The following is a 15202-nucleotide window of genomic DNA, read 5'->3' as shown; positions in this document are numbered from 1 at the left end:
AAACAAGGAAGTAGATCCTCTCCTGAATCCTCAGGAACCAGCCCTGCCGACACCCTGATCTTAGACTTCAGACTCAATGTCTGTAAAAGAATTAACTTCTCCTGTTTCAAGTCCCTAAGTTTATGTTAATAACCAGCCCTGCTAACACCTTAATTTTAGGTTTCAGACCTCAATATCTGTTAAGAGAATTAACTTCTCCTGTTTTAAGTCACTAAGTTTATGTTAATTTGTTACAGTAGCTAATACTGTACATGCATCTTTTATTTGCCTTTTATTTGGCCAAAGGAAGGAAAATTCTCTGGGTACTTTCAACATCTAGAGATCATAATAATATATAGTTATGAGGCAAACACAAGTGCTAAATGCAAATGGGTTTTCCACTGTCTCCTGTGGGTTTTCAGCAGACTTAGAGGGATACTGGAATACTTTCAAAATTAAGCTGAAATTCTATTGCGGGCTAACTTAAGAATGAGTTCTTCATGTCCAGAAAACCAATCTCTGATTCATTTGCTTTTCTTTTTAGAAGCATGATGAAGACCGACACCCAAATTATGACTAACAACAACTGTTCACCGGTTAAAACGCTGCGTAATAATCCATGACCAGGTTACCTGCCTGAATTCATGACTTCATTAATCTTGCCCATGTTCATCCAGTCGGAAACATGTGTTTTAAAGAGAAATAATACTTTATCCAGGGTTCCCAGCAACATTGAACAACTGAGCCCATCTGTTCAATAAAATCTTTAATTGGGAACTTGTCTTCAGTTGTATTGAGGGAAATTTTAAGGCACCAAATGGAAAGAGAAGTTTATATTAATATGTCTGTTTTAGCTCAGGCTGCTCTAAAAGAATGCCACAAACTGGGTGGCTTCAATAACAAACAGTAATTTCTCACAGTTCTTGGGACTAAAGTCTGAGATCAGGCTGCCAGCATGGCCTGGCTCTGGTGGGGACTCTTTTCCTGGTTTACAGATGGCCAATTTCTTGGATTTTTGCCTGGTGAAGACAGAGCGCCCTGGTCTCTTCACCCCCTTCCAGGGAAACTAATCCCCTTCATAAGAGCTCCACCTTCACAACCTAAGTACCTCCCAAAGCTTCCACTTCCAAATACGATTGCTTTGGGGATTTAGGCTTCACCACATGAATTTTGGGGGGATACATAAGTTCAGATCCTAGCAGTTACCCATTTGTTTCCGGTTTTAGCCAACCATGACTGAGAGGTGAGGACACAGTTCCTCTCCACATCCACGTTCTGGCCACACCGCACTCCAGTCAGCGGGAGGTTATACACTGGCCCACCCCGTAAGGTCCTCTTAGTTCTCAGCGTCTCCAAGGGGGTGGCTCAGGGCCTTACACCGACCCCAGGTCTCCTGGCCCTCCTGTCAGTTCCACACCTGGGGCACCATCATCCCCTCTAGGCTGAGGTGGGTGCTCCTTGTACTCACAGCCCTGCGCTATCAGAGTACTGCTGGCCTGGGATGCAAGCAGGAGAGTGGCTGCCTCCCCAGCCCAGGCCCCGCTGCATCCCAGAGCAGCGCCCTCACGGCCAATCGAAAAGCGAATTCTGCCTGGGCCTGTCCTCACTCCCCTGGCCACAGGCCCCCAGCCCTGCCCGCAGCCTCAGCCCTTCCTTCCTTCCCTGCACACCCCACCTGCTCCCGACCCCACCGGCTCCTGCCCTCTCCCGCTCCTGGCCCCTCCCGCTCCCGCCCCTCCCCGCTCCCACCCACCCCCGCTCTCGCCCCCTCCCGCTCCCGGCCCCTCCCACTCCTGCCCCCACTCGCTCCTGCCCCCCACCTGCTCCTACCCCCATCTGCTCCTGCCACCCCGACTCCCGACTCCAAGGCCTCGCTGGACCCGAAGTTCCAAAAGAGGGAAAACTTTCCCTACACATCTCAAAAGGACACCCCAAAGAGGAGTGCTGGGGAGAAGAAACCCCACCACCCATGCCCAGCTGCCTCTCTGGCTCCTTCATGGGCCCCAAACCCCCTGACCAATCACTTTGGGTACACAGAAAGCTCCCCAGCTTCTTCCCAGACACCCCGTCCTAACAACTCACCACACTCTAGAAAGCAGACCTGGATTTCTATCGACGGTCCTCAACCTACCGGGCTCGGGACACCCCAGGGGCTTGAGCATCCTGACGTTGCTGCTGTGACTTTCTGGGGTCCTGGGCATATGGCTGTCCTCTCTAAAGCTTTCCAAGAGACTGTCCATGGACTGAGATAATTCTCAATCATCAATATCCTAAGCTAAAAGTAGTAGTGGAGCTGCTGACACAAATGGTTTCTTAAATTTTATTTTGTCAAATTAAGTACATCAAGGAGCTCAGTGGTTTTTGAGAATAGATAGCATGACTTGAATCAGGAGACAGCAGGAGCCCCTGGAATGGGGCCCATGTGACATCCTGAGCACTGGTTTGTGGCAGCAGCTGGAACCCAGGGCCGGGGTGCCCTAACTGTCTTTACCTGATGGTTCTGAGCAGCTCTGTCCTTCATTCGCCCAGGGCTGGATTCAGGCTTGCGCAACCTGAAGGTTTTGTGATTTAGGGATTGCCCTACGAAAAGGAATGGAAAACCACACATAAAAAAATGAGGCACAAAAATGAATGCTTATTTTGAAGGAGCCTGTGGCGGGGGAGCCTCGTACCTTAAATTTTATTAGTTTCACAGTATGTAGATGACTTCTCTGACTTGGCTTCAATATCCTAGCACAGCTTGGGCTCTCTGTGGGGCTAAGCAACCGTCAATCAAGCATCCGTTAAGCCATCCTTGATTTCTCCTGTGTGGATAACTGGTTGTGTTCTTAGGCCTTGCAGGGAGGGACTCCTATGTTCAAGACCCACAAGGCTCTAGAGAGTGGGCTGAGAGAGGCTGTGCATTCTGTGCTGTCTGTGCCAGGACTCCCCAGACCTGCTCCTAACACTCTGAATGAATGGCATTTATCCGCCGCATGTCCCACGGAACTAGCATTTCCAGACCTGGTCGCGGGCATCATTTCACTCACACTTTTCAAGGTAAGACCTTACAGCATGCTTCAAATGTGTGGCTTAATGCAACTCACCTGTGACACTGTGAGTGAGTGGGGTAATCACTGGCCCAGGGCAGGCTGCTGTGCCCAGAGAGTTGGCCCCACAGCTAGGGGCTTGCACTGCCATCTCCTGGCTACAATTTCTGGTCTCTACTAAGCATTCTTTTCTTCCCATTCCCCACCCCCCCCATTTTTCTTCCTCTTTTTCTTTCTCTTCTTCCTTTTAGAACTACCAGTAAACTTCAGCCGCTCTAGACATCGCTCGTTAGCATGTTTGTCTGGCTGACTGCAGTGTGAGACATGGTTGGGCATAGGAGCTGTATTAGTCTGTTTTCACACTGCTGATAAAGACATGCCTGACACTGGGCAATTTACAAAAGAAAGAGGTTTAATCGACTTACAGTTCCACATGGCTGGGAAGCCTCACAATCACAGTGGGGAGGTGAAAGGCACATCTCCCGTGGCAGCAGACCAGAAAAGAGGGTTTGTGCAGGGAAACCTCCCTTTTTAAAACCATCAGATCTGATGAGACTCATTCACTCTCATGAGAACAACATGGGTAAGATCTGACCCCATGATTCAATTACCTCCTATCAGGTCCCTCCCACAATACGTGGGAATTCAAGATGAGATTTGGGTGGGGACACAGCCAAACCATATCAGGAGCCATTGGAGGATTGAGTCGGAGTGGCTTTCAGGAGGGCAGGAACACAGAATGTGCTTTGTAACCCTATGTGAATAGTAGGTGATTCAGGATAGCACACCCCAAAATTCACATCCACCTGGATTTCAGAACAGGACTTTACTTGGAAATAGGACTTTTACAGATGCAATTCATTAAAATGAGGTTATACTGAATTAGGGCAGCTCCCGAACCCAGTGACCGGTGTCCTTATTAGAAGACGAGAAGCTCACAGACACACAGGGACGAAGGCGTTGTGAAGACAGAGCTGAGGTTGCAGTGACCTGGCCGCATGCCAAGGAGCACTGAGGCTTGCTGGGAGGAAGGGTTCTCTCTTAGGGCTGCAGAGAGGGTGTGTCCCTGCCAGTGCCTGGACCTCAGACTTCTGAGGGGAGCTCTCTGGAGCTGGGAGACAACGCGTTTCTGGGCTTTGTGAGCCACCCAGTTTGTGGCAGTTTGTGGCAGTTTGTTACCCCAGCCCCAGGCACCTAAAATACATGGAAATACATTACTTGAAAAACCAAGTCTCGAGGGTGTGGCTGACCGTAAGGTACTGAGAAAGAAAACACCTCCACGTATGTCTGGATTGCTCAGCACGGCTTTTGTTTCCGAATTAAAGGTAAGACCTTAGAGCAAATGGGTCCAGGAGAAGTAATACAATGATTTGACTTAGATTTCATGGAAAGTGATGTTTCTGAGCCAAACATTGTTTTGAAAACCTTAACTTGGGCACTGACGGTGCCAAATATTTGAAGGCAAACAGAAAATGCAGTCACATAAGTGAGCATGTCTTCACGCATTTGGTTATTTTGCTATGTCCGAAGAAGGAATGAACATGTCCAGTCTCCGATTGTGGAGTCTGTGTGGTAGCACATGGGGCATAGAGTGTGGGCTGGTGCTCGGCCTGCCTCCCGCTCTCCTCCATTCCTCTGGCTCTGGGTAGATTGCTGTCACCGAAAGCACACAGAACTTTGGATATTTGCAGAAACGTTTGATGGTTTCAATTTCCCTTTGCTTATCAAGGGTTTTAAAGCTGTTTCTATTCTGAAACAGGGTAGTGTTTTTTTTTCCTCTCACATAAAAAGTAAGTTGGGAAAATAGCTTCAAACTGCTAATAAAAGGTATAGAAATGATGAATGTTTTCAAAAGCCAAATATACTCTTCTCTTGTCAGCTAAGAAAATGAAAGATAATTGGAAAGTCAGTCCATCAAAAAGGGAAAATTAGGCTGGGCACAATGGCTCACGCCTGTAATCCCAGTACTTTGGGAGGCCGAGGTGGGCAGATCACTTGAGGTTGGGAGTTTGAAACCAGCCTGGCCAACATGGTAAAACCTCTTTTCTTCTAAAAATACAAAAATTAGCCGGGTGTGGTGGCACATGCCTGTGATCCCAGCTACTCGGGAGGCTGAGGCAGGAGAAACACTTGAACCTGGGGATGGAGACTGCAGTGAGCTGAGATCAGGCCATGAACTCCAGCCTGGGCAACAGAGTAGGACACTGTCTCAAAAAAAAAAATTAATTAATTAAAAATAAAAAAGGGAAAATTGAAACCATCATCTCCTAATTGCCTTTACTTGCAGAAGAATAAACCACGTTGGCTTAGAAATAAGTGATGTGGCCGGGCGCGGTGGCTCAAGCCTGTAATCCCAGCACTTTGGGAGGCCGAGGCGGGTGGATCACGAGGTCAAGAGATCGAGACCATCCTGGTCAACATGGTGAAACCCCGTCTCTACTAAAAATACAAAAAATCATCTGGGCATGGTGGCACGTGCCTGTAATCCCAGCTACTCAGGAGGCTGAGGCAGGAGAATTGCCTGAACCAAGGAGGCGGAGGTTGTGGTGAGCCGAGATCGTGCCATTGCACTCCAGCCTGGGTAACAAGAGCGAAACTCCGTCTCAAAAAAAAAAAAAAAAAAAAAAAAAAGAAAAAAAGAAATAAGTGATGTTATTAAAAAAAAAACATGAAACACTAAGTACAACACGTGAGAGATGTTTTGGCAGAAATCTACTACAAGTTATTGATTAATGAGTATAATTTGGTGTGAGCACACAAATTTTCATTATGTTTTAGTCCCTTTATTTTAAATCTGAAGTAAGCGGCAACAAGTGTTGTATGTTTATAATTAAATTCAGCATCTGGTTCTTTTCTACATAATCCATGCAAGATGAGGAGTGACGACAAGCAAGACTCAACATTTAAAAAAAGTTTTTTCCTGATTAATTAGTAAATAAAATCTTCAAATATTTGGATTTTTAAAAATATAAATAAGAAGTGGATAGTGGCATTCTTGCAGCATGTTGGGATGATAAAAATCCGGAAGGCTCACCCCAGGCTCACAGATGAATCCTGACAGTTCGTCACCTGGTAGAAGGTGACAAATCTCAATCAGCATTATTAGTTGCAAAGTTCCAAAATTAGCTTGAGGCTCACAATAGCATGGCAATTAAAATACATTAGTAGAGTAGAAAAGATGAAAATGACTAAGATAAAAATAAATCATTTTATTCAAGCTATTGTCATAATACAATGCACATGCGAAAAGCGGGAGTCAACTCGGCCACCTCATTCACCTCAGGCCATTCAACTCCCCTCCCCATTCACCTCAGGCCTTCCCACTGTGGGCATCAGTGTGAGGTCCCAGGATTCTCAAAACTCCCTGTGCTGCTCGTGGGGCAGCTGCCTGCTTCCACTCTCTCTGCTTCCTGAAATCTCCTTCCATGTGAGGGGCCCCAGCATGACTTAAGCTCTTGCTTCATGTATTCGGATTCCTCCTGTAACTACAAATGAAGTGCTACCATTTTGCTTCCTTGAACAAGAAGTTCGTGGTTTTCTCTTTAAAATACAGAAAATGAGGGACTTTGTGAAGCTGTGCTTAGAAACGCCAAATGAAAATTAAACTAAATTTTGAGAATTAATTAAACTACATTTTGGAAATTCTGCCAAAGTTAACTTTTTATGTTGAGAGTCTTACTTTTTTTTTTTTTCTTTTCTTCAATGAAAGACAAAACGTCATCAGTTCAGTTGCCTGTCAGGGTTGTGGAAAGCCTGACAAGGATGTTTTCACAACCGTAGACAAGACAGTCCCTCTTCTCAGCCACTACCCTCAGCTTGGCACACATGCAGGTTAAATAAAAGTAATTAGAAAGGTAGCAGATTAGAGGGAAAAATACAGCCTTGAGGTTTGCTCTGAGGATCACATGAAATGAATAATGCAACATACTTTGTGAACTGCTAAGCATTACAATTTTTGAATGGTACTTTTTTTTCCTTTTGAGATGGCATCTCGCTCTGTTGCCCAGGCTGGAGTGCAATGGCAGAATCCTGGCTCACTGAAACCTCTGCCTTCTGAGTTCAAGCAATTCTCCTATCGCAGACTTCTGAGTAGCTGGGACAACAGGTGTGCGCCACCACGCCGGGCTAATTTTTGTATTTTTAGTAGAGATGGGTTTCATCATATCAGTCAGGCTGGTCTCGAACTCCTGACCTCAGGTAATCCACCCATCTAGGCCTCACAAAGTGCAGGGATACTTTTTAAAGAGCATTTCTGCATTTTCCTTAGATTTAATGAATGCAAGAAACCTCAAGGGAAGTTACTTCAGTTTAGTTTCAGATACAATCTAAAGATTCAATTCAAGTATACCTGAAAACGTAGAACCATGTGGAGACTGTTTAAACAGCTCTCACACCTCACTGGCGATTGGTCCAGCATCTCAAAACCCGGACATGAATCAAGGAAGGGGCTTTCTGTCTTTATATCTAGAGACTGTACATATGGTGAAAATTTTGAACTGTGTTGCAGTTTTACGGGGTGGGGGGGCAGGGATTATACTTCTTTTTCTGCCTTGGATAGAATTAGATTGCCTATATTTATATTTATAACCTGCAAATGTAGAGTTTTATGCATTTATCCAGATGTGCAGTCTCAGGTTATGAGTAACTATAACCTCGAGTCTCAAGCCTTTTCAGCCTATATAAATGTATATAGATACATATATGTGTACATATACACGTGCATATAATACATATTTTTATATGTAATCTCTGCGTATATATATAATTCTGCTTGCCAGTGTGGGAAGAGTGGGGGAAAGAGAAAGCACTTTAACTTTCCTCCGGCTATAAACCTGCTTGAGAGGAATATCTGAAGCAGAGAAGGAAAGAAGCAAAGAAAGAATAGCTTTATCCACCCATTCATTTGTTCACTTTTTCTTCAAATTCACATAGAGCCGGGCGCACGGCTCGTTCAGTATTCGAGGTGGTAGTTCAGTGTTAGTTGGAGCCTTGTGCTGACATAACACACAGTGACTTTTCAGAACAGTCTTTCCAAAAATGTCACATTTTGAAAATCTATGTGCCACTCTAACACATCAACAGTAATGCATCTCTAAAAAGATAAATGATAAAAAGAAAAATCCAGTGTTAAGCTGATCACAACCCTCCTATTCAGACACATGGCAGCCAGACTCTATCTCTAGTAAAAAAAAAAAAAAAAAAAAAAAAAATATATATATATATATATATATGGCTAAAAATAACTGCAGTCAAACACAGAACATACCGTCCGGAAAGCGCAGACGTGACAACACAAGACAAGAAGCCAGAATGACAGATCTGACCATTACCCACAGCCACACTGAGACTTACTCTCATTCCATGATGTTTTTGCTGACTTTTGTAAAAAGCCTGTAAATATTAGTGGAAAAAGCAATGTGCTATGTTTTGAAGCTCTTCTGAGCTTTTTGAACACGAAAATCTGTGGCGTAGTCCAGGAAGATTTCACCGAATTGGAGGAGATTGCTGCCAATTTTTTGAATTCATTAAATTGACTTTCTTTAACGTACTTAGAGTTAAGGTATTATATAAATGTTCTGAGCAAGAGAGCAAGAAGTACTCATAAAAAAGTGTTTAGACTAGGATTTGCTGCTGCTGCTGCTGTTTTGGGTAGAGGGTAGTCATTGGAATAATTGGATTTCCTTCAACGTAGTGATTTACTAGACTTTAAGGGCTTAATTCTACATGTTCATTTCCATTTTCTTAACTGCCTCCTTGAACTTCTCTGCCCAGGTCAGCCCCTCTAGATTCTTGGATAAAAATGCTGCCTGGGGACCGTGGCATCAAGAAGCATGCACTGAGTGCAGCGCAGCGGCAGCTTTTAACTAGAGGATAAAAATAGCTCTGTTTTCACAAATGCATGGAGAGAATCCCAGCCTGATCCCAAAGATGTGGAGGAAGAAGGCATGGGAACCTTCTACCTCCTGCTTGCTTCTTTCCAGCAGTCTCCCTAGTCAGCCAGTGCAAATGGCCAAAAGGCCTTTCCTGCCATGTGTTCTGTGAGTTGGGCTGTCCCGCAGGCCCTGTGGGGTCTGCCAGCTGTGAGCCCCTGTCCTGGGAGAAGTCCCAGAGGGCCCTGCATGCCCACACCGCTCTAGGGGGTCCCCAAGCACAGATGGCTGCGCTGTGTGTCGTGCGGTTGTGCCAGACGGGCACCAGACTCAAAGGCAGCCATCAGCATGTGGGATTGGGCCAGTGGCCCTGGTGGCCTGGAGAGAGCCTGGAGCGAGTGTACTGCACAGCTGGGGAATTTTAGTTCTAATGATGACTTGCTAAAAAAGTCACATGCTCTCTTTTGAGAAAGTTCAATCCGAGATGTAGAAAACGAAGTATCCAGGTAGAAACTGAAGCAGAATGACAGCCAGCAGGGAGCAAAGGCCTGAGTAGTGTGGGTGCCTCGGCAGCTGCCAGTCACCAGAGGGGGCTGACCGTCCACGCAGGACACACTCCCAGTTCACCGTGAGCAGCTCTTCCCTGGGGAGCCCTGGTAGCCTTCGCAACCTGCGTGCTTCTCTGTTACTGGTTGCTTGAAAGTCTAACCCAGGGAGGTTCAGTGAATATGTTAGGCCTGGTCCTGACCCTAACGGAGCCCCTCCTGCAGTAAAGGCTGGGTGGGTGGGGTGGGGGACAAGACTGCAGATCAACAGAGAGCAAGGAAGAAGCTGCCTTACCCTCCCCAACCTGCTTCCAATCGCATTTTCAAAGCATCTTCCTGGCTGGGAATTGGAAAACATACACAAAAGTTACTACCTGCGGGGTGTTGTACTGTCCACATGTACAAGCCATTATTCTAGAGCAGGCGTCCCCAAACTACGGCCCGCGGGCCGCATGCGGCCCCCTGAGGCCATTTATCTGGCCCCCCGCCGCACTTCAGGAAGGGGCACCTCTTTCGTTGGTGGTCAGTGAGAGGAGCACAGTATGTGGCGGCCCTCCAATGGTCTGAGGGACAGTGAACTGGCCCCCTGTGTAAAAAGTTTGGGGACGCCTGTTCTAGAGTAACAGATTCTGGGCAGAGAGCACATTCCCACTTCCTCTGCTCATAAATGCTCTCTGCAGAGACAGACAACTTACCGGGGCAGGGGTTGGGGGGCAACTGCGGCAGGAAGAAGTGAAGCAGGAATCCAGGGGTCACTTAGTCCCTGCAGTCCTTCGTCTATCCTGATGCTGTCACTTAGGCCAGAACTCATACCCGCTGTGTCTGGGGACACACAAACTGAAAGACATCAGCTGTCCACAGACAGAAGCATCGGCATCAGCCTTGAGCTTCACATCAACCTGGGGGAGGCGAGTGGAGGGGCATGAATTCTAACTACAACTAAGGCCCCATGGGAACTGGCTGAGAAAATTCACTGGAGTGAATGCCTCTATCTGGAAAGGATTCTAGTAGTTTCTACCTCAGATAGACCTAGGTCTTTGAGATAAAAATCAAGTATAGTTATAAAAAAATTAAATCTCGCTTTTACAGATAAAGCCTTGGGGCTTCAATTCTCCAAGTACCATACACATAAGCGCTTCTGCAGCACCCCGCATGCAGCAGGTGCGTAGCCAGGCAAGCTGGTATTCTGTCTCCCACCCATGCGGTAGGATGGACCGCTGTGAGTGATGCCGGCACACTGGGTGCCGCAGCTGAGCCCCGAAGAGACAAAGGCCCAGCGCATGGCAGCTGTACACATGAGGCAAGTGTTTGAATGTGGAAGCCATTCCAAATGAAAATCATGCGAGTTGTATTTAAATAAGTATATCTGTCCTGGGTCAAATTGTGTCTTCACAAAAGTCACGTCCACCTAGAATCTATGAATGTGTCTTATTTGGAAATAAGGTACCATCCAGTTAAGAGGAGGTCAGGCCAGGCACAGTGGCTCACACCTGTAATCTCAGCACTTTAGGAAGCTGAGGTGGGAGGATCACTTGAGCTCAGGAGTTTGAGACCAGCCTGGGCAACGCAGACAAACCCTGTCTCTACCAAAAAAAAAAAAAAAAAAAAAAAAAGAAAGAAAAGAAAAGAAATTTAAGTTATTTTTTTAAAAAGGGGGGGATGGGTACAGTGGCTCACATCTATAATCCCAGCACTTTGGGAGGCTGAGGTGGGTGGATCACAAGGTCAGGAGTTCGAGACCAGCCTGGCCAACATGGTGAAACCCTGTCTCTCTACTAAAAATTCGAAAATTAGCTGGGTGTGGTGGCAGGCACCTGTAGTCCCAGCTACTGGGGAGGCTGAGGCAGGAGAAATGCTTGAACCCAGGAGGTTATAGTGAGCCGAGATTGCACCACTGCAATCCAGCCTGGATGACACAGTGAGACTCCACCTCAAAAAACAAACAAAAAAACAAAAACAAAAACAGAAAAACAGAGTTTGCTGTCTGCATATTACAGTTGCTACACAAGACATAAGAGCTCCAGTTATACAGGTTAATCAGCTCACACACCATAGCATGAAAATTTGATTTGGCATACAATCAAAGAAATAGCAAAACAAAAGCACATATGGGCTTAATAATACGTATACAAAGGAAAAAAAGAAGAAGAAGAAGAAGAAGAAGACTGCGCATGGTGGCTCATGCTTGTAATTCCAGCACTTTGGGAGACTGGATCACCTCAGCCTACAAAATTTACCTGGGTGTGGTGGCACATGGCTGTAATCCCAGCTACTTAGGAGGCCGAGGAAGGAGAATTGCTTGAACCCTGGAGGCGGAGGCTTCAATGAACTGAGATTGCACTGCACTCCAGCCTGGATGAGACAGAACAAGACTCTGTCTCAAAATAATAAAAGTATGCATTGATATAAGACTTACAGTGGGTGACAGTCTACTTTCCTGACCATTTGAATGAGATAACATTAACAATTGCAAGTTTCATTGGCCTCAGAACCACATTAAAGGTTATAGAGCAGGGATCTCCAATTCTTGAATTTATCAATATCAAAAATTCTGGATTCAATATATTTAAGGTGAGATATGTTTATCATAAGAACTGTAGCAAGTTTGACCACATGGGTGGTACTTTGATGACAAAGGATATTTGAAATGTGAAATACGTTGAGATTGATTCGTGATTCCCTTAGGTACTGAATAATTCCTGGTATTCAAGTTTAAATTTTTATTTGTTCATGAAACACATTCAAATATATAGACAAGCAAAATCCACTAAGAAAACATGTATTTTCCTACTACTGGTAGGCTTATGAGGCTCCACTTGCAGAATAAAGAGGGAAATTTCCAGAAAATGTGGATGGAAGTGGGTCTAGGTGAATTGAGGTGTCTTCAGATGCCATGTGAGGATGTCTGCATTTCATTCTGGGGCCATGGCAGCTACTGACAAGCAGAGCTACTTCCAGTTGGGCAAAGAGGGAAGCCCAAATCTAAGCAATGGCCAAGAGGATGGAGAGACGGAGCAAATGAAGACATCATGGAAGTAAAGTCCAACAGGTCCCTAACTCATTGGAAAGTTGCAAAGGAAATGGAGAGCCACTGGGGGGATGTATTGGTTTTCTATTACTGTGTGACAAATCACTACATTGCAGCTTCAAACAACACCTGCTTCTTGTGTCTCAGTTTCTGTGGCTCAGAAATCTGAGCCAGTCTTAGCTGGACCCTCTGCTCGGGGTCTTACAAGACTACTGAAAGCGTGGGCCAGGCTGTGTCTTCATTTGGAGGTTCGACTGGGGAAGAATCTGCTTTCAGGCTCATTTGAGTTGTTGGCAGAATTCACATGACTGAGGCATTTGCCCCAGAAGTCACCCATCGTTCCCTGCCATGTGACCCCCTCCACAATGTGGCATCTGTTCAAGGACAGAGAGAGAACATCTGCTGCAGCTTCAAATCGCTCTGACTTCTCTCTCTATAATTTCTGCACCCTCTTCCAAAGAGCTCACCTGACTGGGTCAGGCACACCAGTGTCCAACGGGAGGGCCAGGAATCTTAGCATTCTGCCTACCACAGTGGTGGCAGGAGGAGAGGAAAATCAAGAGTTTGGCTTTGGACATACTGATATTTGAAGGGCCTGGGGGATATGCCAGTCGGAGAAAATATGAGCATTTAAGAGCTGGAGAATTCGATTGGGTGATGCCATGGGAATGAACACAGGGCCAGAGAGACTCCTGGATACCAACTGTAGAGTGGACTAGAACTGACCAACCACTTACAGCTAATGAAATGTAACATCCATGTGTACTTGTGCTTTCCTTATACTCTGCTTTCTTCTTTAGGCCTTCCTACTTGGCAGGGATTCTCTAACATAATTTCCAACTGTTTCCCTGAATATGGGTTTCTGGAGAAGCATTATACTTTCCAAAGTGGTCTCTGTTCCCAGAAAAGTTGTTTTCCAGGGGAATGCATGCTCCCATTGTCTGTGTGTTTAGCTAGGTCTGGTTAAACAGGTCAAGTGTGGTGGCTCACACCTCTAATCCCAGCATTTTGGGAGGCCAAGGAGGGCAGATCACTTGAAGTAAGGAGTTTGAGACCAGTCTGGCCAACATGGTGAAACCCTGTCTCTACTAAAAATATAAAAATTAGCTGAGTGTGAGAGTACATGCCTATAATCCCAGCTTCTCAGGAGGCTGAGGCAGGAGAATCACTTAAACTTGGGAAGCAGAGGTTGCAGTGAGCTGAGATAATGCCATTGCACTCCAGCCTTAGGGAACAGAGCAAGACTCTATCTCCAAAAGAAAAAAAAGTTTGGTTAAACAGACATGACAGATTCTGAAGACTCAATTCCATCTCATGCTGAGAACTAAACATTTCAGCAGTCGGGAGCATGAGCTAATGTTTTGTTGTTGTTGTACCATGGTGTTTTTATTAGAATGATCACGTAATGTTAAATTAATTTTTTATTTTGAAATAATTTTGAGTGGATCTGTTATCAGTAGTGACTTTTACAATGTTTGCATTCCCTAAATTCTGAGAATAGTCACATCCTTTCTCTTTCTGAAGTACTTAACCTGTAGCCACTCCTCCACATACTTCTTTGTTTTCTCTCATAATGTCCCTGTTGGCCCCAAAATCAGCAGAGAGAAATAGGAACGTATCTGTCGCTCTTTTAGCTCAGATTTGCTGCCACTGAGCCACCTGCAAAGCGTCATTTAAGAAGCAATGGACGTGCAGGGCCACCTGCTGGAGAGTCAGAACTGAGCACACAGGCTCCAATACCAGCTGCTTACCTTGCCATCTGAGACAGTTGACTCAGGGCGCAAGGAGAGTTAAGGACTCAGAGATTTCAGAAGGGCATCAACCTCCAGCTGCCCAAATTTTCCAGGGGCTTGCTCTCTCCTAGAGCATGTGGGTGGTGCAGCTGACCTGCTGACCTCAGCCAAGCTCTCCTGTTCCTAGCAGTCCTGGTCCCTGCACAGGGATAAGTAATTAATACTCATGAGTCACCTTCTCCGTGCCAGGCATTGTTCCTGATGCTGTATGTCATCAACTCTTGAAGCCTGTCATGCCCCAGACAAAGGGACAATTTGATATGCCACACAGTGTCACTGGAAGATTACTCCTTAAGGACACTGATCAGGTACTAACTTGGCATTATTCTCAGAAGAATAATGACAACTAACATATTTCCAAGTAACAGCATTCTATATTAAGGGTAAATTTTGGTTTTGTATTTTCTTAACATTTATTCAGATTCATAGGAGAAATATTTTCACCAATTTTTGTCAACACTGATTGAGTATTGCAAATGCACATTCATGTTTTTCACTTGGGCTCAAGCATCTGTTTGCTCTTAACAAGTTCTCAACAACTTCTTTGCTCATTCTTTTTTTCTTACCTTGAACCTATAAAATTTTGGTAACATAGTGTGTTATGGCTTCTATGCTAAATCACTTCTTTTTGCTATATATATGTGTATATATATGTGTGTGGGGGGGTGTATATATATATATATATTTTTTTTTAACCAAACCCTCTTTTCAGCAATAATCTCATTTATGAATACCTGAACTAATTTATTTAAAAGCCCAGTAGATATGATTACAGGATGTATTTTCCACCAATGTTTACTTCTTGCAATGTTTGCAAAGTGTGTAATATATTTAGTTTTTTCTTTTTATCATTCATGTACTAATAATTGTCATGAGAATTTAATGCAGAAGAAAAAAAGTTTAATACTACCGCTTTTTGGTTATAGCAAAGTGTCTATGGCCATATCACCCTGAACAT

The sequence above is a fragment of the Saimiri boliviensis genome, chromosome 13, assembly GCF_048565385.1.
Source record: "Saimiri boliviensis isolate mSaiBol1 chromosome 13, mSaiBol1.pri, whole genome shotgun sequence".
NCBI classification, from domain to species: Eukaryota; Metazoa; Chordata; class Mammalia; order Primates; family Cebidae; genus Saimiri; species Saimiri boliviensis.
This window is presented reverse-complemented; position numbering follows the sequence as displayed.